The sequence below is a fragment of the Furipterus horrens genome, unplaced genomic scaffold (genome assembly GCF_987537825.1).
Source record: "Furipterus horrens unplaced genomic scaffold, mFurHor1.1.pri manual_scaffold_4, whole genome shotgun sequence".
NCBI classification, from domain to species: Eukaryota; Metazoa; Chordata; class Mammalia; order Chiroptera; family Furipteridae; genus Furipterus; species Furipterus horrens.
This window is the reverse complement of record NW_028327174.1, coordinates 137,381,717-137,407,612: the sequence shown is the minus strand read 5'-3', so window position 1 is coordinate 137,407,612 and position 25,896 is coordinate 137,381,717. Positions and strand designations below refer to the sequence as shown.

At 40.0% G+C, this 25,896-nt stretch overlaps 1 protein-coding gene across 2 annotated transcripts in view; it reads right to left on the bottom strand.

Annotated features, from left to right (window-relative positions):
• The window catches only part of SAXO1 (stabilizer of axonemal microtubules 1), a 109,613-nt gene that overhangs the window by 58,382 nt on the left and 25,335 nt on the right, over positions 1-25,896 (bottom strand). The window contains exon 2 of one of the 2 annotated variants that reach the window (XR_016510787.1): positions 17,137-17,765. The exons of the other annotated variant lie outside the window; for it this stretch is intronic. The gene's annotated coding sequence lies outside the window, so the exon portion shown is untranslated. Of the gene's footprint in view, positions 1-17,136; positions 17,766-25,896 lie in introns of those variants that run through there. 2 annotated transcript variants of the gene reach the window in all.

Here is a 25,896-nt window from a genome sequence, read left to right as displayed (position 1 = left end):
TTGGAGATAAGCGAGGCTGGTCCACACCGATTTCCCCCAGTCTGGAAACTGAGGAAAACAGAGGGTCATCTGAAGTCATACAGGTGGTTGGTGGCAAATCCAGGACTAGAGTTCAGGCGTCCTGCCCCCTCCGCCCTCACCCCAGAGGGGCCCCCTGAGCAGGTTTTCTGGGTAAGGGGCCAGGCTAAAGCTCCTCACAGTCTGGAGCCCTGAGTCAGCCTGATCTAGTAATTTTGGCCATTTCACTAGGCTGCCAGGTAGAAACAAATATCTATTCTCCTTTTTTGTGCCTCCATGTAGTTCTCAAATGTTCTGTCAGAACAGATATTTACAAATGGGAGTACTGGCTCCTGAGCTCCTGGTGTGTATCAGGAGCTCTACCAAGATGCTATAATATCACATTTAATCCTCACAGCAACCCACAAGGAGTGTGGGCCCTGTTTTGTAAATACAAAAAAATAAAAGAGGGATCAGCAACTTGGCCAAGATCCTACAATAAAAATGCCAGAATCCGGATTCTAATTCAGCACAGGTCTGAAAACGTTTTCCTCAACATTTACCACACTTATGAAGTTTAGAGGCATCTGACTCCCAATGGCCGAGAGAGCTGGAACTTGCCACCAGGGAAGAAGGAAACCCCATGACAGGAGAGACTCCCTGCTCCAAGAGGCAGAGGGGAGGGCAGTACCCATGTACCCATGACAGCCCCCTTTCACGCATCTGCCTGCTTCCTCACTGGCAGGAAGGCCGGGCCTCATTCTGAGGAATGAAGAACCTCACTCACGAGGGCAGCCTGCATGCTGGGGATGCAGAGCCCTTCTCCACCCAGCTCAGCCCAAACTGGGCAGAGGCCACAATATGAAGATGCACAAGCAGTGAAGACACAGTTGCCCCCAAATGTAGAGAAATGTGAAGCCTACAATGGGAGACACCAAGACAAGAAAATATCTCACTACCAAATGGAGCCTGGGAGATCGAGATGTCAGACGCCTTGGAATTCCACAGCAATTTTTACTGGGTAATAATAAAAATGCCCCTCCCCAGAGAGGGTACCCAAAGAAGCCTGAATCCGGGGCCCTGGCAAGAGCTGGGAAAACTAATCCAAAGTACACTGAAAAACACAAAATGGAAGTCCCAACAGCGAGTGCTCCTGCACCGCCCTGTGGCGCTGGCTGACTTCCGGCAGAGTCACCAAGGCAGCAGGAGCGACCCACAGCAGAACCTTCGTTTGGTGGCCTTGTATTTAACATCAACATAGGAGAGAAGGCAACAAGCACAGAGGTAAAGGAGGGCAGTCTGGCTGAATTTCACTGAGATACCTGAACTTCTTCACCAAAGCCATTCCACTCTCTTACTTTAACTGGCTGGATTTCGAGAGGTCTAAAAGAACAGCTCTTGAAGATTCACTGAGCAGTAATTTGGCAACCTTTTCTTAATTCATTCATTGAACTTCTATATACCAAGTTTGTAATACTTTATGGAGATTCAAATTAAAGGCTATAGTCCTCGAGCTCAAGGAGCTCAAAGTCCTGTCAAGACCAACAAGTATTTATGCTACTAACTGCTTGTATGGCTGTATTTACTTAAGCTCAGCAAGAGGGGCTAGAAAGGCCAGAACACTGAGCACCTAAATCAGCAGAGGAAATTAGGGAGGGATTCAAAGATGAGGCAGCATTCAGGGAGACAGACCATTAGCAGGGAAGGCATCCAAGAAATAAAGAAAGACACGAGCAAAGGTACAGAGAGAGGTATGACAGAGCAAGGTATATTTCCAAAATTACAAATGGTCCTTGATTCCTGGAACATAAAATTATAGCCGAGAAGTGTTGGGAGATTAGGTTGGACAAAGATGTAGGGCCAGACGTTGAAAGGCCTTCAAAAACCACACACAAAGGGTTGTCATTTTATGCTGCAGGTGACAGGGAACCCCGGATGAGCTCCGAGCAGAGAGAAGAAAAGCCAAGCATCCTTAAAAGGTCACTCTGGCCAGGGAGGGCGTACTGGAAAGAGCAGGGAGGCCTGTTAGGAAGCTACTGGACCAGTTCAGGAAAGATTCATGAGATCCAGAAGCAGGCAGGGGTGTCAGGAGTGGAGAGCAGGGACTGACAAGAGATGTTAGCAGGTAGAATTGTCATGACTTGGAACATCTGCACACACTCTTCAGCGTTCACTGCTATTAATGAACCCAGGCAGACCTCTAGCCAGTATTTCCAATGGAAACCCGGATGTTGGAAATTTAATTACATACAGTAGGGCGATTGTAGCTGGATTGCACAGAGAGATGGGATTCATTTTGTTACCTGGCTTGTCAGCTAAACAGAGCGGCAATGGGCTTGGGTTACGGGGATCCCCTACTGCACCTCCTGGCACAGCTGCCTGAACAAGGACAGAGACCCTGCAGCTCAAAATGGAACCCAGAGGCCTCCTAGAAGGAGAGAGGTGAGAGTATTCGCAACCACCACTCCTTCTCCGTCTCCCTTGCCCTTTCTGTTCTGGCAGCTGCATTCCAAAGACTAATGAGAACAAGGTGCAACGTGGTTTAACAATTTTGATACATTCCTTAGCAAAACATAATTTCTTTAAAAACACATAGGCTGCATTACAGTGACTCCATCAGGCAAGACACATGTCAGGGAAAAAGCATAAGAAAATTTGGCAGGTATGTATAATGTGTCAATAAATTAAACTAAGTTTATTTTCACAAAACCAAATGGTCAGACTTGCTCGTGGTTTCCTACCAAGGAATAAGAATTACTCCCTAGAGAGAGCAATCAAAGTGCAATTAGACCAGCCCTGGAATTTTTTTGAACATACTATCCTTCTTCACACATGATTGCTCCTTCATTTTTAGCAAAGCTCCTTAACTCAAAGAAACAGTAATGGGCTTTTCTAGCTTTGGGTCCTTCTGTGATAACATGCAGTTTTAAAACCAATTTTTTTAAGCAACTGATTCACAGTTAAGACTAGCTGTCCTTCACAGTGCATCCATTCATTTGTTCATTTAACGAATAATAGCATTGCCTATTCGGTTGGCTTATTGCAAATGCTGGCAAACAGAACATCTATTTTCCTAATAATTGCAAGGATTTTCAGCCTCTGGGCATGAATTTATCACACTGGGGATATTCCATTAAGGTCCTATTTGAGTACAAATTTTTTGAATAAGGGAACTATTGTACCAGGGTGACTTCATATTTTTAAGATGTAACAAATGGTCAAACAATAGAGACACCAACAATGGATTAAGGTATATATAATTTTAAAACAAATCAGGCTAAAGATTGATGATATCTGCCTCAGAAAATAGAACAGAAATTTGACCTTATGAAAAGAAGTGACACTTTTTCCTGTGGCCTAACAGAACTGACATCCACCATAAAAAAGAATACCCCACCATATTACAAGGATTGGAAAGATTGTTTCCTGGGCCTGGCTGAAGATCTTCAGAAAGATTCAACAGTAAGAAGCAAAGTAAACAAGCTACCACATACGGTTGAGCAGGTTGTGTACTGCACGAGAGAAACAGAGTGATATATAACAGGGAATTGTCAATTTGTGTATTTATTTGGACAATTTTTCAGGAGACAGTAATGGAGGAAATTGTTCTAAGAAACTCAGTGTGACAATTTTCCTAAAGATGGAAGTAAAATTGCATTGAGGAAGGAGTGCCTGTTTCCAACATGCTTATGGACTAACAATGCCCCTTATGCAACTTAGGATGAATGGGTGAAACACAACTTGAGTGAGACTTTGGAATAAATTGTTGCTTTGAATCAACTTTCCAATCCAACAGCTTGCACACAAGCACTCCACACATGTTTAATAAACAAACAAAAAGCCACCAAGATGACTGTCAGGTATGGTCAGGTCAGGTGATTAACCAGGATGTTAATGAAGACAGTGTCATGATACTATTGCTATAGAAGCCAATAATCTCAGCACAGAGAAGAACACTTGATCATCAGACCACACACCACACTCCTTAACTCAGAGAAAGACACGTTTTCTTCCCCTTTGCTCATACCTGGAAGACAGAAACTCCCAGATGGTGGGCTTACATGATGGCAGCAGCCCTATCCTTTAGTCACTGCACAAAGAAAAGTCTCTGTGTCTGATTGATAAATCTTTGTTATAACTAATAGGACTTGAGGATTTTTTTGTTCCTGCAGCACTGACTAGCATTACCTAATACACTAAGGCAGACGGTGACTCCACTTCCCCTTATCTATGTGCCCTCCTCAGGTTGTCTAACCTACCATGACCACCTGTATTCAGTAATTCTATTGGGAGGCAAGCAACGGTGAAGTAAGAGCAAAGACTCGAGAAGAGTCTCTCCTCTTGAAAGCTCACAGCTGGAGTCTTCTGTGAGGAAGATTTAAACATTGCTCTAAGATCCCTGAAATAATTTAAGATTTTATTTATTTATTTTCAGAGAGAGGGGAAGAGAGGGAGAAAGGGGGGTGGGGAGAGGGAGAGAAACTTCAGTGTGTGGTTGCCTCTCACATCTCCCCAACTGGGGACCCAGCCCACAACCCAGGCATGTGCCCTAACCAGGAATCGAACCAGCGACCTTTTGGTTCGTAGGCCAGCGCTCAATCCACTGAGCCACACCAGCCAGGGCTAGTTTTGATAGCATCTGTTTATTACAGGGGGAAATGTCAAGTTCTTATGATGCATTTGAAAGAGCACAGAATGAGGAGTCAGAAATATCAGGCTTTAGTTTGGGTTTTGCCACTTCCTAGTGACCAAGTGGCTCTGAAGGTGCCATTTATCCTCTGTGAGCATCAGGGTCCTCCTTCTTCTTCAAAACAAGGATAACAGTGTCTTCTCTTAAAAAGAGATCATGAGGATTACATTCAAAAACACACATAAAAACATTCTGAATCAAAGCATAGAAACATAAATATTAACCCCCAGCATAGCATTCATTCAAACTTCTCTACATATCCTAGATCATAAGTCAGACAAACTTCTAATTCTAAGGAAAGCAAAAATATTGCTAACTGGACATCTTATTGCATGTGTATGATGTTAGGCTATAAGCACAAGGCTAACAAAATTTCAGCTTACATCTGTATAGCACTTATAGTTTATTAAGTTCTTTCACAGATATTAAACCATGGCAGAGCAATGCAGTTTTTGTACTGAATGTATATTTTATAAAGCTCTCGGGCCTTTGGATAATCAATGTATACACTCTATGCAGGTCCACTCTATGTAACTAGGGATATAATGCTATTATTTCAGTTATTACATGATATATATTGCTGTATCTTTACTTTCCTAACATATTAATAGCCATATTTAAGATTTATATGATGCAGAGCACTTTGTCAGGAATAAAATTCCTAATTAAAACTAGAGTCCTATGGGGAACTATGATTCACTTTATGACAATTTTCTTCACACTGGTTTCCAGATTATATATCTACTCAAACCAGGGTCCTACCTGAACCCAGTTTATCAGAATAATTATTAACAAGAGGTAGGTATGAAAACTTGGGAAATTTTCTGTTTTGAACTTGCCCCTATGGAATTTATAAGTTTTATTTTTAAAAGAAAGGTCATTTGGATTTTAGTACACAATAAGCAGTTATAGAATGAAATTATGCTGATTATAATAAGGTATGAATAATCTCTCATCCCCGCTATCAGTCATTACTTTCATGAAAAATGACAAATATCCCTCCTCCTTTTAATGGAATCATCTGAGAATGACTTTGAGACTAGAAAATTAATAAAACAAATAAAATGATGTTGAAACTTAGCATTCTGTGCCTCTTTCTTTCCCTACCCCACTGCTCTTTCAGTGAAACTGGAACAGGCTCCTCATCCAATACTAAATGACTAATTCAATTAAGCTCAAACTGAAGGCCTGTTTTATATGGATAGTAATACAGTCTGCACTGATGTTTATAAAGAGCTTAGAGATTCTCAGGTTATTAATGTTATCTGAACCCTAAGTGCTCAGATAGCCATAGTTATTAATGTAGATTTATCTTAGAGAACTTCAAAAATACACATTGGATTTATAGAGATGACCAACTCATAGTTAAAGAAGTCTAGCTATAGGAAATTTTATTTTTTTCAGCCATCATGCATATACACACACACGTCTCATACCTCATCCTCCAAATGTTTGGTACTTTCAGACCTCTTAAAAAATAAACAGCTCAGAAGTTACACAATTACCAAAAGACTTTACGGAGAATATCAGATTTACTTCAGATCATGCTGAAACGAGTTTTGAATCTGAACTATGCCACTCAAAGTTTCTCAGCATGTAGCTGGTGGGCCACTCTCTACAGAGGACATTTTGAGGGGCACGTAAGCTCTTACCTGTCCCAAACAACCCTCCATGTCATGTCTGAGTGGCCAAAATTTAAGCTGTTGACTATAACAGTTGAGGAATGGGAGAGATGAGAGGAAAGGAACATTTTTGGAGTAGGTTCCACATGGAAAAGTTGTTTCTTTACTGATGTTATCTTACTTAAATCTTAAAGCAGCCACCTGGGCAGATATCATCCCATTAGTGTTACAGAGGAGAAAGCAGATGCTCGCGAAGATTAAGAAACTGGCCCAAGGCCACACAGCTCCCAGTGTTGGAGTGAAACCCACATCTGATTCCAGATGCCATCCACTTTCCACATTCTGAGAAGGATGCATAGATTTAAATTGATCAATTTTAATTTTTCTTCTAATGACTACCAAATAAACCAGGCCCTACTTCCTATAGCCTATGAAGACAGGCTTTTAAAAGTCAGGAAATCACCCTGGCTGCTGTGGTTCAGTGGATTGAGCATTGGCCTGCAAACCAAGTGCCACTGGTTCAATTCCCAGTCAGAGCACATGACTAGGTTGCACACCAGGTCCCCAATTGGGGGCGCGTGAAAGGCAACCACACAGTGATGTTTCTCTCCCTCTTTTTCTCCTTTCCCCTCTCTCTAAAATAAAGTAACCTTGTTAAAAAAAAAAAAAAAAAAATAGAAGTCAGGAAATCAATGGGCACTTAAAGGGTATCATATATAACAAAGTCTCCCAGTTAAAATGGTTACCTGAGAGCAGAAAGGCCTTGGCCTGTGGACACATCCTAACCTATTAGGATGGATGGTTTTGCAGGTTGTGTGTTGCTGAGTGCTTGGTCAGGAAATGAAACCCCTGTTAAACTAGGTTCCCATGGAAAACAGGATTTGCTTTACACTAAGGCTTCAAGACTGAATGACTACTGAAACTAGAACCTGGCTGAACAACTTCTGGAAAGACGCAACAAGGGGCTGCTAAGATTAAAAGTGGTCCAGAGTTGAGGAGGGCCAGGGGTCTATGGAATAACAGTAAAGGGAAGCCATTAATAAAGACTCTCCCAGTGTGCCAGGGCTATGTAATCCTCAGAAGAACCCCATGACATAGGTACAATTTATCACATCATCCCATTCTATAGATAAGAAAATAAAGCTGAAAAGACTTAAACTTGCCTGCTTTACACAGTGTATTAGCTTCCTGAGGCTGCCGTAACACAGTATCACACACTGATGGCTTCAGTGACAGAAAAGGATTGTCTCCTAGTTCTAGAGGCCAGAAGTCTCACATCCAAGGTGTTGGCATGGTAGGTCCCCTCTGAGGGCTGTGAGGAAGAGCCTGTGTCACACCTCTCTCCTAGCTCCTAGTAGCCTCAGGCACCCCTTGGCTTGTAGATGTTCTTCCCTCTGTCTCTACACATCATCTTCCCTCTAAACATATCTGCTCATGTCCAAATGTCTCTTCTTAATGACCTCATGTGACCTCATATTAGATTATGGTCCACCCTAATGACCCTGATGACCTTTCTAAAAGACCGCATTTCCAAAAAAGGCCTCATTCTGAGGTGCTGGGGGTTAGGACCTCAGTGACTTCTGGGGCTGCAATTCCACCCACAGCACACAGGTATTAAGCAGTCAGGCTGACTCCAATTAACCAGTACTCTATAAACCTGACCTCTCAGGGAGGCCAAGCCTGCCCAAGCAACAGAGCAGAGGCCTCCAAGGTAGAGGGCCTGGAGACAAACAGGCAGCTGGAAGCAGCAAGGATGCGGAGACAGCACCCACCTCGTGAGCAGGTACTATTCTGATTTGCTTTAGAAACTGCCCCCACACCTGTGGAGAGCTTGTCTGTGATCACATATGCATTAATGTCCCAGAAGAAATGCAGGATTCAGTCCATCACAGCCTGTCCTCAGACAGCCTCTGTGCACTGGCTCAGCCCAGACAGAGGTTGACAGGTACACAGGCAGGTCCCCTGTAATCACCCCAGAGAAAGACATCACATCAAAGACCATATGGAAGAGGCACAAGATAAGTGCACTATGACAATACAGAACAGCGTCCTTTTATTCCAACTCAGGGTAGTGGCAGGAGAAAACCGACTTTGCTGTGGGCACAATTTCAACAGAAGAGGGTACAAGACGTAAAGACAGAAGACAAAGAACCAACGCCTACTGAGAGCTCTATGTGGAGAGTCTCTGCTGGGGGGTCTCGTGGAAGCTACCACTCTCAATCCTTAAAATAACCTTGTGCAACAGGTATTATTACTCCCAATTTGCAGGTGAAGAAGCTGAAGCTTGGGACATCTCAGGGAGGAAGACAAGGCCAGAATCCTAACCCCAACTCAGCTGGAAACACAAGGGCCTTAGCACAGGATTCTGGAACCTGGTTCTCAGGAGGTAAAAAAACTACAAAGTGAGCAAAAACAATTCATCTTCTTATCATTTCTGACATTAAAACAAACGCAAAAGTACAGTCCAGCATGCAAAATTGAAGGGATTTTATTCCCAAAGGATCAAATCTGCTCAAATTCACTGCAGTAGAAAATAAAATAGCTTACCATAGCCAAGTAGAAGGAAAATTGAGAAAGATACAAAGTAGATCATTTCTACAAAAAGAAGTTATAATGGAGTCAGATAGGGTAGCTATGCACATGTGGGTGTGTTTGTGTACGTGTGTTCTCATGTGTACATTTTTTCCCTTAAGCCATTAAAACCTTTGGAAAATTTTATGACAACAACGTGCCACGCACATAAAAGATGGACGGGTTAAAGTTACTGTTTTCTTAGGCTCTGTCTGGCATTTGACAGCCACGCACCAGTGAACTATCTGGAAAGATTTAGGACCTCTGCTGTAAAATTATTTATTAGTTGTTATTTATACTACGTGCTCACTGGCAGACCACCCAGGGCTGTAACAACAAAAGCAGTCACGCTGCATCTCTCCAAAACAAGCAAAAGACCACGGGGGCCACCGCTGGGTGTCACCACTGAAAGATGTGGCTTCCGGCAGGGAAGTATGTTCTGTGTTTTGAAGGTGCTACCATCCTAACAGAGCCTGGGCTCAGCATGAGAGGGCTCTGTCTCTGGCTAGGCTAGGCTGTCCCTTTGAGGCTCAATTCTGTCATCTGTAAAAGAAAGGGCTGCCCCAAAGTCTCTCAGATCCATTCCCCTCTGAATCCTGGATTTTTAGAAGACTGCAATCTGCTAGCAGTTGCACACTAACCCCTGAATGTGATCTGGGACTAATCTCAGTGCCTGGGGGCCTCAGGATCCGACAGGCTGCCAGCATCTTTCTGACCTCCCAGTTTGGCTTGGGTAAGCTAACAAGGCATATTCGAAAACTCTTAAAAGCCCTCAAAAGAAAAGCACATGTACAATGTTTAATTTTATTAAATATGTCAAAGTTGCGGTTCCACTAGACCATCCAAGAAGAGATTGAGGTTTTCTTTTTTTGAAATATAGACAATAACTATAGAATGCCATGTTTCTACTACTTATGCTGATCTAAATAAATACATATAAAAATAAACTAATAAAGCAAGCTTCTCCTCTACCCTCCCACTACCTCCCAACAATAAAATAAAAATAAAAAATAGAACCCTTTGGGAATCTACAGTATTTTCCATGAGCAATTTGTCTAAAACTTTAATCAACCTAATACAGATAAGCAAATATCTTCTCCTTTGGTGCACAGGATTATTCCACATTAACCCTGTCACTTCTGGTGATCAACATCTCTCTCCCAAAATCTCATCATGGTATAACTCATTCATTCAGGAAACTCATCAGTAGTTTAGTTCAGTCTCCTATTTTCCCAAGGGTGAAGTTACCTGTTTAACCAAGGTCGTCTAGGTCTACTGATGGGACCAGAACTTCTGGTTCCAAGTCCTGCTCTCCCTCCCACTAAAATAGGATGTTCTGCAGGATGGTAGGAAGGAGCACAAAGGGGTGTCGCTCCTATGCCCTTTCTGAAGCTTTGCTCATATTTAGTGATGCCCAAACCTGGCTGCCTCCCAATCATTTCTGGGAACCAAATGCTCCCCGAGGCCTGAGGAATCTGTCTACAGTTCTCCAATTTTTTGAAACCAGCCCCCCCTCCCTGGTAATTCAAGTTTAGAAACTATTTCACATTCATATGAAACACCCAAGAACTCACAAGCATCAATTTTACCAACTTCTAGAGAAGAGGAGAGCACTTTCAACAAGAGTGAGTCTCTCACAAACACAAAGAACATAAACAGATTCTTTTTCTATCTTAGGAAAAAGCAAAAGCATAATGGAGTTGGATGTTCCAAAAGATCACAATATTCCCTAACACTAAGAGACAATAATGAACGTATTTAAAAGATAAGGAGTTTAAAATAGAAAGTTACTTTAATAAATAAGAACATTCAAACAATAATGTTTGGATAATAAAATATTTTAATGAAAGTTTTTCCTTTAAATTTTTATAATCTGAATATCCAAACATACTCGAAAGCAGAGATAATAGTCAATCCCCAAAGTATCACCTATTCTCCACAATTATCCAGATTTTGCCACACTTGCTTCATCAAACCCTTTTTTCTTTGCTGAAGTATTTTAAAGTAAATCTCAGAAAACACCCTTGTATACTTTAATATGCATCTCTACAGAAGCAGTTAACAAAATTCGACATCCTTTCTTGACTTAAAAAAAAACTTCAAACTAGTAATAAAAGGAAACTTCACACCATAATAAAGGCTGTATATGAAAAACTCACAGCTAACTTCATAGTCAATGGTGAAAGACTGAAAGCTTTACCCCTAGAAGCGGGGAAAAGGCAAAGAGGTCTACTTTCTCCACTTCTGTTCAACATACTATTGGGCTGGCCAAAAAGTTTGTTGTTGTTGTTGTTGTTGTTTTTCTATAAGATGGCTCTAGTAGCACTTAGTTGTCTTTAACTTCATTCAAAACAATTTTGTTAAGATTGTACTGTGACAGCTGTCATATCAGTGTGCATTTTTTAAAAACATCAAAATTGCTGCATTTTTGTGTAGAGATTTTAACACTGAAGATGGGAGAAAATATGCAACATTTTGGCATATTACGCTTTATTCTTTCAAGAAAGGTAAAAAGGCAACTGAAACTAAAAGACTGTGCAGTGTATGGAGAAGATGCTGTGACTGATCGAATGTGTCGAAAGTGGTTTGCAAAGTTTCATGCTGGAGATTTCTCACTGGAAAATGCTCCCCGGATGGGTAGACCAGTTGAATTTGATAGAAAAAAAGCATATGGACTTTTGGCCAACCCAATATTATAAGTCCTAGTCGGAGAAATAAGTCAAGAAAAAAATAATGAAAGATATCCAAATTGGGAAGGAAGAAGCAAAATTATACCTGTTTGCAAATGATATAACCTCATATGTGAAAACTCAGGGTACAAAATCAATGTGCAAAACTTAGTTGAATCTCTGTACACTAACAATGAAAAATCCAATTGAAAGTTTTAAAAAACTATCCCACTTACAACAGTTTCAAAAAGAATAAAATGCTTAGGAATAAATTTAACCATAGTGGCAAAAGATTTGTACACTAAAAACTAAAAAATTTTCTGAAAGAAACTAAAGAAGACACAATTAAATGGAAAGACATCACAAGTTTGTGGATTAAAAGACTTAGTATTTATAAGATAGCAATACTACTCAAACCAACCTACAGATTCAAAGCAATCCCTATCAAAATTCCTGGCATTTTTTGCAGAAATAGAAAAATCCATTCTGATATATATACATGAAATCTTAAGGGACTCCAAAAGGCAAACAAAGTCGGAAAACTCACACTTCCTGTGATCAAAACTTACAATAAAGCTACGGTAATCAATACAGTGGTAGTGGCATAAGAACAGACATATAGAGCAATTGACTAGAACAGAGAGCTCAGAACTAAACCATCACATACACAGTAAAATGATTTTTTTTAAAGGTATCGAGACCATTGGCACAGTCTTCTCAATAAACAGTGCGGGGAAAACTGGATATCCACATGCGAAAGAATGAAGTTGGACCCTTACCTTACACCACATATAAAAATGAACTCAAGACTTCCAGCCAAGAGGGAAGCCTATACAGATACGCTGCATCTCCCTGCACAACTAAGAAGGAATACAAGTACCTCAAAACTAGAGACAACCAGAAGTTCCAGAAAATTGAGCTTTCCTGGAAGTCCAACAGACAAAGATATAAAGAAGAAATACTCATCCAGAGAGGTAGGAGGGGCGGAAGCCAGATGGAGAGGACACAGTGTGGTGGCGGCAACAGCAGTACAGTGGCATCAGAGGCAGGTCGGCGGAAAACACAGTCACACATTTAAAAAAGCCAGGAGGGATACCTGGGGAGTGCTCCCAGCACTAGATCGCGCAGCTCATGGTCCCAGTGCTGGGAAAAATAAAGCTTCATTGCTTTTGACTGTGCAAACCAGTGGGGGTTGGGGTGGAGGAAGAAACTGCCAGTCTCTCAGTAGACTTCGCTTGTTTAAAGAGCTCCCACAGTCCTGGGATGTCCACAGACCCACCCACTCTGGGAACGAAGGCCAGGGCAGCAGCTAGAGAGGCACCAGTTCCATATGAAGTGGGAGACGTGCCTGGAAAAGGGGTGAGTGCTGAGCAAGCGGCATTGTTCCCTCTCAAACCCCTCCCCCACATACAGCACCAAAACGTGGTGAAAAAAGTCGCCCTATACTGATGAATACCTAAGGCTCCGCCCCTTACAACATAACAGGTGTGACAGCTCTACCTAAGACACAGAGGCAAACAAAGGGAGGAGCCTGTCAAGATGAGGAGACAGAGAAGTATGGGCCAAAATGGGGAACGAATCAAGATTCAGGTGGGAGAACTAAGTGATGAGGAGATAGTCAACCTAAGAGACAAGGAGATAGCCAACCTAACAGATGAAGAGTTCAAAACATGGGTGATAAAGATGCTCACAGGCTTGACAGATATGCTTAAGTATGGCAGATGCATAAGGGAAGAAGTGAAGGCTATGCTAAATGAAATGAAGAAAAATTCACACAAAACCAATGGTGAAGGGAAGGAAACCGGGGTTCAAATCAATGATTTGGAACATAAGAAAGAAAAAAACAGTCAACCAGTACAGAATGAGGAAACAAGAATTGAAAAAAATGAGGAGAGGCTTAGGAACCTCAGGGACAACTTTAAACTGCCAACATCCAAATCATAGCAGTCCCAGGAGAAGAGGAAGAGCAAGAAATTGAAAACTTATGTGAGTAAACAATGAAGAAAAACTCCCCAGATTTGGTGAAGGAAATAGATATACAAGTCCAGGAAGCACAGAGAATCCCAAACAAGCTAGACCCAAAAAGGACCACACCAAGACACATTATCATTAAAATGCCAAAGGTTCAAGATAAAGAGAGAATCTGAAAAGTAGCAAGAGAAAAGCAGAGAATTACTTACAAAGTGGTGCCTATAAGACTATCAGCTGATTTTTCAAAAGAAACTCTGCAGGCAAGAAGGGGCTGGCAAGAAGTATTCAAGGTGATGAAAAGCAAGGACTTATAACCAAGACTACTCTATCCAGCAAAGCTATCATTTAGAATGGAAGGGCAGAGAAAGTGCTTTCCAGACAAGGTACAGCTAAAGGAGTTCATCATCACCAAGCTATTATTATATGAAACGTCAAAGGGACTTACTTAAGAAAAAGAAGATCAAAATTATGAACATTAAATTGACAACAAATTCACAACTATCAACAACTGAATCTAAAAAATAAAAACAAAATCCAACTAAGCAAACCAGAATAGGAACAGAATCATAGGTATGGGGATCATTTGGAGGATTATCAGCTGGGAGGGGGGAAGGGGGGCAAATGGGGAAATGGTGCAAGGATTAAGAAGCATAATTGGTGGGTACAAAATAGACAAGGGAAGTTAAGAATAATATAGGAAAGGGTGAAGCCAAAGAACTTATATGCACAACCCAGGGACATGAACTAAAGGGGGTGGGATTGCTGGAGGAAGGGGGTTACTAGGCAGAGGAGAACAAAGGTGAAAAACACTGGGACTACTGTAACAATATAATCAATAAAATACACTTAAAAAATTAACTCAAAATAAAGACCTAAATGTAAGAAGAAAAACTACAAAACTCTTAGAAGGAAGCATAGGGAAAGCTTTGTAACACTGGATTTGGCAATGATTACTTGGTTATGACACCAAAAACACAAGCAACAAAAGGAAAATGAATAAACCAGACTTCATCAAAATTGAAATGTTTGTGCATCAAACTATTACGTACTATGGAGTAAAGAAACAACCTAAAAATGGGAGAAAATATTTGCAAGTCAAATATCTGATAAGCGATGTATATCCAGGATATATAAAGAGTTCCCATAACTCAACAATTTTAAAAAATAATTTTTAAATGGGCAAAAGACTTAAATAGAATTTATGCAAAGGAGATATACAAATGTCCAAGAAGCACATGGAAAGATGATCAACATCACTAGTCATTAGGGCAATTCAAACCTAACCTATAATGAGAAAACGTTCACAACCATTAGATTGTTATTGTCAAAAACAATTTTTTAAATAACAACTGGTGGTGAGGAGATGGAGAAATTGGGACCTTTTAAATAGAAATGTAAAGTGGTGCAGCCTCTGAGGAAAATAGTATGGTAGTTCTTTAAAAACTTAAATGTAGACTTATCAAACGCTTTAGCAACTCGACTTCTGGGTATATACACAAAAAAAATTGAACAGGGACTCAGATTCTTGCATATGTATATATCAACATTTTTCACAATAGGCAAAAGGTGAAAACAATCTAATATCCATGAACAGATGAATGTATAAACAAATTGTGGCATATCCACACAATAGCGTACAATTTAGCATCAAAAAAAATGAAATTTTGGTACATGTGATGACATGGATGAACCTTGAAGACATTATGCTAAGTGAAATAACCCAGATTAAAAGAGACAAATATTGTATGGTTTCACTTATATAGTACCTAGAATAGGCAAATTTAGTTGATAGAAAACATAATAGAGGTTTTCAGGGACTGGGGGTGGGGAGGGAATATGGAGAGTTAGTGTTTAAAGGAATACAGAGTTTCTGTTCGGGATATGAAAAAGTTCTGGAAATGGGTAGTGGTAATGGTTGCACATATTGTGAATGTACTTAATGTCATTAAATAGTACATTTAAAAACTGGTTAAAATAGTAAATTTTATACTTTATCACCTTTAAACAAAAACAATACCTCTCTAAAAAATGAGCATTTTCTTAATCTAGTTATATATTTTTAAGCATTTTAGAATATATGGCCTCAAGACAATCAATTCTTCTAAACATTTTTAGATTCTTCTACTTTCTGTCCCATGCCAGTCTTATCCTAATTGACCAGCTTCTATTTAGAACAACAAAACATTTTCTTTTCTTAAACCTTATCATTTCTACAACTAAAGATATTAGGAGTCAGCAAACTATGGCCCTTGAGCCAAATTTGGCTCACAAATCAAATCAAGCATTTCTGAAAGGAGCAGAAAGTTATTTTTAAGCCCAAAGTGAATAAGAAACTGGTCAGGGGAGAGGAAATTGCCATATTCGAATATTTGATTGTGGGAGAAAACGCTAGTTACCTAACTTTATGTATATTCTGTTACCCTTCTTCCCCAGTAACAGAATCTCCAGTGTTTAGCTGGGCCAGCCAGAATATCTTGTATGATATTCTATGAGGTCTCCATTAAAGGGGGTTATGTGATGTGAGGGGTAGAAGACACTACTTCCTGATGCCTAGAAAGTGGATGCAATGACTGGAGATTAAACAGTCATCTTGGATCATAAAGCAAAGCACTAGACAGAAAAAGCCGGGGTCCCTGACACTGTGAAATGTCCTATCAGCCCTGGACCTCTCTGAAGTGAAGAAAAAACAATTATCTTGTGTAAACCACTGTTATTTCAGGTTTTCTGACCCATGCAGTCAAACCTTACCCTAAAGATTGGATTGGCCAAAGAGTCAGTTTAGTTTTTTTCATAAAATAAAAAACACACTTTTCACTTTCACCAATAATTTTATTGATTTGGATGGATATTTTGAGTATGTCAGCTATCTCCCACAAGGTAGATAATTGATTGTTCTCAGTTAATGTCTCGATTTGTTCACTGTCAACTTCAACTGGTCTACCTGACCATGTGGCATCATCCATTGAGAAATCTCCAGCACAAAACTTCACAAAGCACTTTTGACACATTTGATCAGTCACAGCACCTTCTCCACGCACTGCACAAATCTTTCTCTTGTGTTTCAGTGCGTTTTTACCTTTCTTGAAATAATAAAGAACATGCCAAAAATGTTGCATATTTTCTTCCATTTTCAATATTAAAATGGCTACACAAAAATTGACCAATTTAATAAGTTTTTTAATGCATGCTGATATGACAGTTGTCACTACACAATCTAACAAAATTGTTATGAATGAAGTTAAAGACAACAAAGCACTATTAGATCCATCTTACAGAAAAAGCAAATGAAATTTTGGCCAACCCAATACTAAAGCAGTGTAAAGAAATAAATGATAAAAGTTAATCTACAATGCACAATTCTGAATGATATTTTTTAAGACAAATATATGGCCTATTTGGGGACAGCTAAGGGGGAAGAGACAGGTGGTCCATTTGGTCAGGGCCTTACAGTAACAATGGGTAAGAAAATGGGCATATTATATCTCATAATATTAAACTCTGCTCCAATATATAAACACATATTTATATATTTATAGAAACTCTCAAAAACGATACATAAGAAATCTGAAACAGTAAAGGGAACTAGAAGACTATTTGAAATTTTTAACCATGAACTTTTATTTCCTTTAAAAATTTTTTCTTGCTGAAATAAACATAATAAATTAATGGTACAAATGCTGCAAACTCAAGCCTAAATTTCCTATAATGGTTTGAAATAATATTGATGAAAAATTTGAGGAAGTCATTTGTATTTTAATATGGATTAGTTTAGTCAGGTTGCTTTCCATTAATAACTAAAATAATTGTTCATTTATGAATTCTAATGTTTGACAATGTTACATATCTAACTTATTTAAGAAAATTTTTTGAAAAAACGTTTATTGAGAGCCTAATATGTGCCATTCTCCTAGTGATTAGGAATACAACAAAATCAGTCATCAAACAACTAAAATACAATATGCAAATGGCAAAAGAGAGTTCTGAAGTTGGAAAGCAGAAGTCATCTCGAAGCCTGGGACACAAGGGACAGGCAGGATTGGAGTCTTGATGGGGATCTTCGGCCAACCACAGGACACTGAACTCTTGAGGGATGGGGACATGGAGTCCAGTGAGCGGAACAGATGCATGGACCAAAGCAAGGAGCTGGGAGAAATTTTCTTGGGTCTCACATCTGACCTCTCAGTGGCCACCACACTGACCTTTCACCTCTCGTCAAGGCTGTCATTCCAACACCACTCAGCCTGTCTGCAGTGTCACAGGGAAAGAAAGGGGAAAAATTAGAAGGGAGAAGGGAAGGGTGCTCCAGCCACTGCAAGAGTCTTTTTTCAGGGACATACCAGTTCTCTGGGAGCATTTTTCAGCATGCATGCAACTTAGCAACTCAGCTAGACAAATGCTGATCACAGCACCCAAAATTTATCAATCTCCAAATTGAAAGCAATTCATCATTCAGCTCATTGATGGATCAATTTAGTCAAAATGGCCAGCCTCATCATACATGCAGCACAGTGTTATTTTCAAAAAAAATCTATATTTTTCCTTCAAATAAACAAAGATGCGTCATTTTAACCTGTACCACGCAGCAAACAAAGATGCGTCATTTTAATCTGTACCACACAGCATTGGCACACAGAATTGAATCTATCTTTATTGCCTGTAATTTTCCCTCTCTGTGTTCAGAGAATAAAAGACTGATACTGACAAGATTGTGCTAAATCAGTTTTCTGTATCTGTGAGAAAAATAAAATAATCTTTACATGTGAAAAAAGAAATCTGCCAAATTTAAAAATAAAGAAAATAAATCCCAGAAGAGATGAGAAAAGTAAAAGAGTTTCAAAATTAAGTCACCCCAAACCAACACAGCAGAAAACTCCCCAAGATAAAGTTGGTTTTTAAGCATGGAGAACACCACCACTTCTGAGATTATAGCTTCAGTGAAACTAAAAACTCAACTAGGAATATGCAGAGATATAGTGATGATGACATAAACAGCTCAAAAAGAAGCCTCCAGTTTTAAATGTGGCAAAGGGGGTGGGGGGCTGCAGATGCTTTTTTGGCTCTGTGCAAACTCCTGAGACCACAGGTGGAAACTGTGAAGTAATAGAAGCAATTTGGTATTTAAATCTGTAAGGAGGGGAATACACAGAATGAAATGGAACAAACATCAGGGAAAAGTGAGATTTTTTGTGGTGTTATTCTCCAAGTGGGAGTGCTCTGCCTACGAAAACAGCTGTGAGAAATCCTGACTTTCTTACACTCTTTCATTACCAAAACCAGTCAGATTTTCCTTTATGCATGCTATTTCCATCACCTCAAAAGAGAGCAGTCACTCTCTAAAGAAGCAAAGTCCATTAAAGTGTTCTGTTGGTTTTCATTTCTTTACAAATAAACATTTTCATTTTAAAACAACTTATATGAAGTTGAGACCTAGTAAGTTCATTTTCACTCATTCTGCACCTTACTCTTCCCAGGAGGGTCTAAACTGTTTTCAGTAACTGAAGACCTCCTCTGGCAGCCCTGACATGCGGTCATAGTCTCAGTGAGGGCTGGAATCCCCGTTTCCTACCTGCTTATGAGCTAGTCTTTCCATCAAGCTCACTTCTGATGCGAAATAAAGATGATCCAGGGCTATTCACTGTTTCTCTCCAACTTGGTCCTACTAAACAAACACTTCATTTAGCCAGGTTTTACACTTCTAGAAACCCTAGTCTTTTAACATGGCCAAGAAGGTAGGAGCAAAATGATTCTGAGCACCCAAGACACTGATGTTGTCCCAGAGGCCCTACTTAGTCCATTTCATCCCTTATCTTTATTCCTTTATATATTGGGTTAGCCAAAGAGTCTGCTTAGTCTTCCATAAAATAAAAGACACATTTTTCACTTTCACCAATAAATTTATTAATTTGGATATTCTGAGTATGTCAGCTATCTCCCACTATTGGCTTCTAGTGAGCAGAGGCCAGGGGTGCTACTAAACATCTTCCAATGCATAAGACAGCCCCACAGCAAAGTATCTGACCAAAATGTCAATAGAACCAAGAAATTTTGCAAACCACTTTTGACATGTTCGATCAGTGACAGCACCTTCTCCATACACTGCACAAATCTCTTTTTGTGTTTCAGTTGCATTTTTACCTTTCTTTAAATAATAAAGCATAATGTGTCAAAAATATTGCATGTTTTCATCCATCTTAGATATTAAAATGGCTGCACAAAAATTCACCAATTTTGATGTTTTGTTTATTTTTTTTAATGCACACTGACAAGATCGGGTGATATGGCCGTAGATCTGGAGAACATTATGCTAAGTGAAATAAGCCAGTCAGAGAAAGACAAATACCATATGATTTCATTCACATGCAGAATCTAATAAACAAACTGAACTAACAAGCAACATAGAGACAGACTCATAGATAGAGAGCAGGCTGATAACTAAGCAGGGGAAGTTAGGGGAGAGGGATTGAGCAACAAGGAAAGGGGCTCATGGACATGGACAACAGTGTGGTGATTCCAGCAGGGCGGTAGTATAAGGGGACTAAATGGTAATGGAAAAAATACAACAAAAAACAAACCAAAAATAAAATGCACACTGATATGATAGCTGTCACAATACAATCTAACAAAATTTTTTCGAATGAAGTTAAAGGCAACTAAGCACTATTAGAGCCATCATACAGAAACAAAACAAACTTTTTGGCCAACCCAATACATTGTTTGGTTAGCTGATTCTCCAGAATAAAAGCAGCTTATAAACAATAGGGATACAGAAAAAGCAATTATAGGCAGGCACACTGATTTTTTAAAAGGATAGGATCAGTGGATCCATATTTCTTTTATAAGGGAAAAAAAGTTTATGAAAGAAATCAAGAAGGTATATAATAGTATTTTAGAAAATATCTTTTCAAAAAAGATAGCATGAGCACTAGGCATGAGACACCCTTCTTTTCTCAATAAAACTATATAGAGGAACCTTTTATCAGACCTAATTACTATGATTAGCTACCAAACATTGAGTATTTAACCACATGCCAGACTCAAGGCTAAGTACTCTATATACATTATTTCATAGAATTTTTGCAATGTCCTCATTTTATATATTAAGGAACTAAAGCTCAGGCAGGTTTTTAAAAATGCAGTTCTATCTAACCCCAGAGTGTCATTTAACCTAATCACCACGATATGGTGTCCTGCATTGTTATCTGTTTTATGCATATGTCCCAATTCCATAGATTTTAAACTCCTTAAAAATAGAAATTAAATCTTCTACTTATCCTAATAGCACTATGAAACCTAAGCAAAGTTCAAATTATTAAAAAGACAATTAAATACCATGCTGACTGGACTTCAGTACCAAATAATTTTAACTACCTGATGGGGCATTTGAGCTCATTGCCACTCTTTCCACTTGGAGAGGCAGGGATGGGCACAACCACAAAGTCACCATACAGTCAAGTCCCACTTTCTCCCTTTGCATTTGGGAACCCCAGGTCCATGGGTGATTCTAACAACAAAACATGAGTGAAGGGCATACATCCTGGAGCACATGGAGGTTCCCTCTCAACTAAATTGTGTACGTGAATAAAAACTACCAAAAACATTCCCCAATAAGCACTCATGTTCTTGTGTTCTACCCAGAGCTAAGTTTTAGAGTATATATAAGTCCCATGCCTAGGTAAACATCATTTCTGACTGTAGGCAAATTAGTGGGAACTAAGGTCAAAAATAAGATTCATAGGCTTATAAGTATATTTATTTAATTCAGGAATAGCATTACCTAATGAAATATTAATAGATTGTTCAACCCAAAGTGACACGGAGTGGGGGGACAGATTTGAAAAAACCAAAGCCTATTTATTATTTTAAGTTTATTTTTTAATTAAATTTATTGGAGTGACATTAGTTAATAAGATCATATAGAGGTTGCTCTACCATTCATGCTCTTTCTCTTTCTCTTTTTTCCATATTTCCACATCCTTATTAAACCATTTCAAATTTTACCAGCATCAAGGAGGCATCAAAAAAAATAGAACGAGAGAAAACCACATCAAAATTACAAAATATAGAGCCACCATCACTCAGAACCATCAGAAATTGAGTTGAATGGAAGTCTGACAACTACAGAATTAAAGAAACCACATCCATCCACACTGGTAGGAGGGGTAGAAAGGCATAACAGGCTGGTCCCACATCTCATGGGGTAGATAAAAATTTGGGAGGGATATCTCAAGAGTGAGGCATCCTGGCCCCACACCAGGGCCCCCAGCCCAGGGTTTCAGTGCCAGGGAGATAAGTCCCCATAACTTCTGGCAGCAAAAACCAGTAGGGATTGAGTCAGTGGAAGAAACTTCTGGAGTCTCAAACAGATCCCCTTAAATAACCGACATATGGACTTACTCCCTCCCTCTGAGCTCCAGCATATGGGTAGCAGCTTGAGAGGCACCAGTGGAATACAAGGAGGAAATGAAGTGTCTGGCATGAAGGCGGGAGCTTACGGACAGTTTTCTCCAAGACAGAAAGGCAGGCTGAGGCCACTGTCCCTTTTCTGAGCCCTCCCCCCACAGAGCCACAAGCTGGCAGACAGGTGCCATATCTGAGATTCCATCAAACTGACTAAAACTGTTTACCCCACCCTAGAGATCCCCTGAGACTCTGTCCCACCCAATTTATAGGCTCATCAAAGTTGTTAACCATGATTTTCCATATGAAAGACTGATCTTAGCTCATGCTTCACAACTTCCTAAATCCTACCAAACAAGCAGCAGCTGGCCTCAGTGAACCCCTAGTCCCAGGACCTATAAGTGTCCCCATCCTGGCACTAACAGCATGCAGCCTAGAGTCACAGCTTGACTTCACCTGGGAATCCCCAAGTCAAACACAAGTAGCAACCATCTGCAGGTTGCTTTATAGCTCAGGCAAGGTGGCCCCAGGCAGAACACAGGAGGGAGCTAACCTTAGCCTCCACCATTCAGGAAACCTCAGAGTTCGCACACCCAGTGGACAGCAACAGACCATGCTGGAACATCACCATCCTGCCCCTGCACAGCTGATCTTCCAAAGAGGGCAGAAGTTGTTGGCCAGTGGTCATAGCCAGTCCTTGCAGCTGACTGGCCTGGGTAAACCCCTCCTCATTGACCTGCGAACAGCAATCAAGGCTCAACTACTAGAGGAGGGTGTACTCAGCTCACACAAAGGGCACACCTCGAGTATCAAGCTTGGATGATAGGGGAGGTTGGACCACTATACCTCACAGGATACCTACTACATTAGGCCATGCTACCAAGATAGGGAGTCATAGCAGCTCTATTTAATACATAGAAACAAGCATAGGGAGGCTGCCAAAATGAGGACACAAAGAAACATGGCCCAAATGAAAGAAGATATCAGAACTCCAGTAAAGGAACTAAACAAAATGGACATAAACAAGCTGTCAGATGCAGAGTTCAAAACATCGGTTATAAGGATGCTCAAGGAACTTAGTGAGGACCTCAACAGTATAAAAAAGATCCAGTCAGAAACAAAAGATACACTAATTGAAATAAAGAACAACTTACAGGGAAACAATAGTAGAATGAATGAAGCTGAGAATCAAATCAATTATTTGGACCATAAAGAAGCAAAAAAACAACCAGTGAGAAGAACAAGAAAAAAGAATCCAAAAAAATGAGAATAGTGTAAGCAACCTCTGGGACAACTTCAAGCATTCCAACATTCACATCATAGGGGCACCAGAAGGAGAAGAGAAAGGGCAAGAAATCGGAAATCTATTCAAAAAAATGAAAGAAAACTTCCCTACCTTGGTGAAGGAAATAGACATACAAGTCCAGGAAGCACAGAGAGTCCCAAATAAGATGGATACAAATAGGCCCACTCCAAGACACATCATAATTAAAATGCCAAAGGTTAAAGACAAAAAGAGAATCTTAAAAGTGGCAAGGGAAAATCAATTAGTTACTTACAGGGCAGTCCGATAAGACTTTCAGCTGGTTTCTCAAAAGAAATTTTGCAGGCTGGAAGGGATCAGCAAGAAATATTCAAAGTCATGAAAAGCAAGGACCTACAGTCAAGATTGTTCTACCTGGCAAAGCTATCATTTAGAATCAAAGGGCGGATAAAGAGCTTCCCAGATAAGAAAAAACTAAAAACGTTCATCATCATCAAATCATTATTATATGAAATGTTAAAGGGACCTGTTTAAGAAAAAGAAGATCAAAACTATTAAAATATGATGGCAATAAATACATATTTATCAACAATTGAATCCAAAAAACAAACTAAGCAAATAAGAACAGAGACAGAATCATAGATATGGAGAGCTTGTTGATAGTTACTGGATGGGAGGGGCTATGGGAGAATGGGTGAAGAGGTGAGGGGATTAAGGAGTACAAATAGGTAGTTACAGAATAGCCATGGGGATGTACAGTACAGTATAGGAAATGGAGTAGCCAAAGAACTTATACCCATTACCCATGGACATGACTAATGGTATGGGGATCACCTGAGGGAGTGGGGGGTTCTGGGTAGAGGGGGGCAAAAGGGAGAAAGTTGGGATAACTGTAATAGAATAATCAATAAAATATAATTTAAAAATTTTTGAAAGAAATAAATGAGGCAAAGTTTAGTTGCTTTGTTCTAACCAAAGGCAAGCAAAGAGATGAAAACCAATAGAAAAAGTAAAACTTGGAGCCTTTGTTTTCACTTATCATATATATTCTGTCAACATATGGAGGATAAGAGCTAGTTTTGTTTTCTTAAACCTTTGAGATCTTTTCAGACTCTTAAGAGACACTAAGGGATCTCACCCCTGCCCTTCCAAAATCCTTAGGCCTAAAGAATTAAAATAATCTGTAATAGACAAGACATAAATAGGACCTGAAGTGAAAAATGCTACACATTCACATAATCTAATTGGTGGCATTAGCTATTGACCTGTAAATCTAGCATAGACCATGGGGGAGAGGGGCGCCAAGACAGAGTCTGAGAGACAAATATGGCAAGGCACCAACAGCATGGCTCCCAAAGGAAGCCTGGCAGAGGTGCTCCAGCCACCCATCCCTTACTGCTGAGGGAGCAACAGAGCACCACAGCGGGATCTCCAAACATGCAGATTCCTCCTACTCAGAACTCAGACAAGCAAACAGAAGGCTATATTTTGACTTCTACTGTTAACTTTTCTTAAAGGAAAGTACACACTGGCCAGCAAAAATGAGTTTCTAGCCACCCTCCCCCCAACACACACCCCCGCAGATATGTCTCATTCTAAACTAATGAACAGGTATTTTGATTAACACATCAGTCTCTGTTGGCCTGGTTAGTGTTAAGGCATGCCAGTGGGGGCAGGTGGGTGACTGCTCTGCTGGCAGGGTGCTGACAAAAAGCAAGATTCTGTGCCAACAAGAAGCACCACCAAGGAATGCTAGGCTGTGAGGCTGTCTCTGCTGATCAGGCAATTCCTGATGGAAACAAGACTGCCTCATCGGTACTCCAGCAACTTTTCACACCATCCACCTCGGCTGAGGGTGGCTCCAGAAGATAACTGGTGGCTCGCTTGCATTCATTTCCCTCAAAATGGCTCTCAGATGAATTGAATTAAGATCATGGAGGGGAACCTTGCCAAATGAAAGGAGTTTCTGAAAGTGTGACTAATAATAGTGCACAATGTGCTAGACACCCATTCAGCACACAAAACGGGAGCCAAAATAACTTTTTCACTCAATAGTAAAGTCAAGCTAGCAGCTTTTGCAATTCCAGTCCCAAATTTTACTTTTTGAGAGATTCTAATGCCCTCTTGTGGGAAACAGAAAGGTAAAGATTCGCAGTATTTCCCCTCGCCTTCATCCAAGCACACTATAAAGAGAACATGCCCCACCTCGAAGCAAGAGCTGGCTGTTTACCACTTGGAAACATGAGCACAGTACTCTCACATCTTTTGATTTTGAAAAAAACTGGAAGCCCATGCTTTTTAAAATCAAATTTTACATAATGTTAGCAACCAATTCTATTTTTTAGACAAAATACTTGGAGTATATTCAAATTGTGAATTAGATATTGCATATTAGCCTGTAGAACAGTCTGGTCAGTCTGGAATTCAGGGTGTTAGTATAGTTAGCATACAGAGAGTACTCAGCATACAGGGGGCCTGGAATACAGGGTGCATGATAGGAAATAGCTGGAAAGGTAGAGTGGGGACTTAAGTAAGTGTGAAGTTTGCCCACTGATCAATGGATAACTACCAAAGGTTTTAAATCAAAGCCATAGGCTCTGAGATTTGTAAAAAAATGCTTTTGGAAATAGCATTGTGACTAGACCCAGCTAGAGCAAGAGTGAAAGCAGAACCAAGTAGCTCCAGAAGGCCCCCCAAACATGGTAGAAAACTATA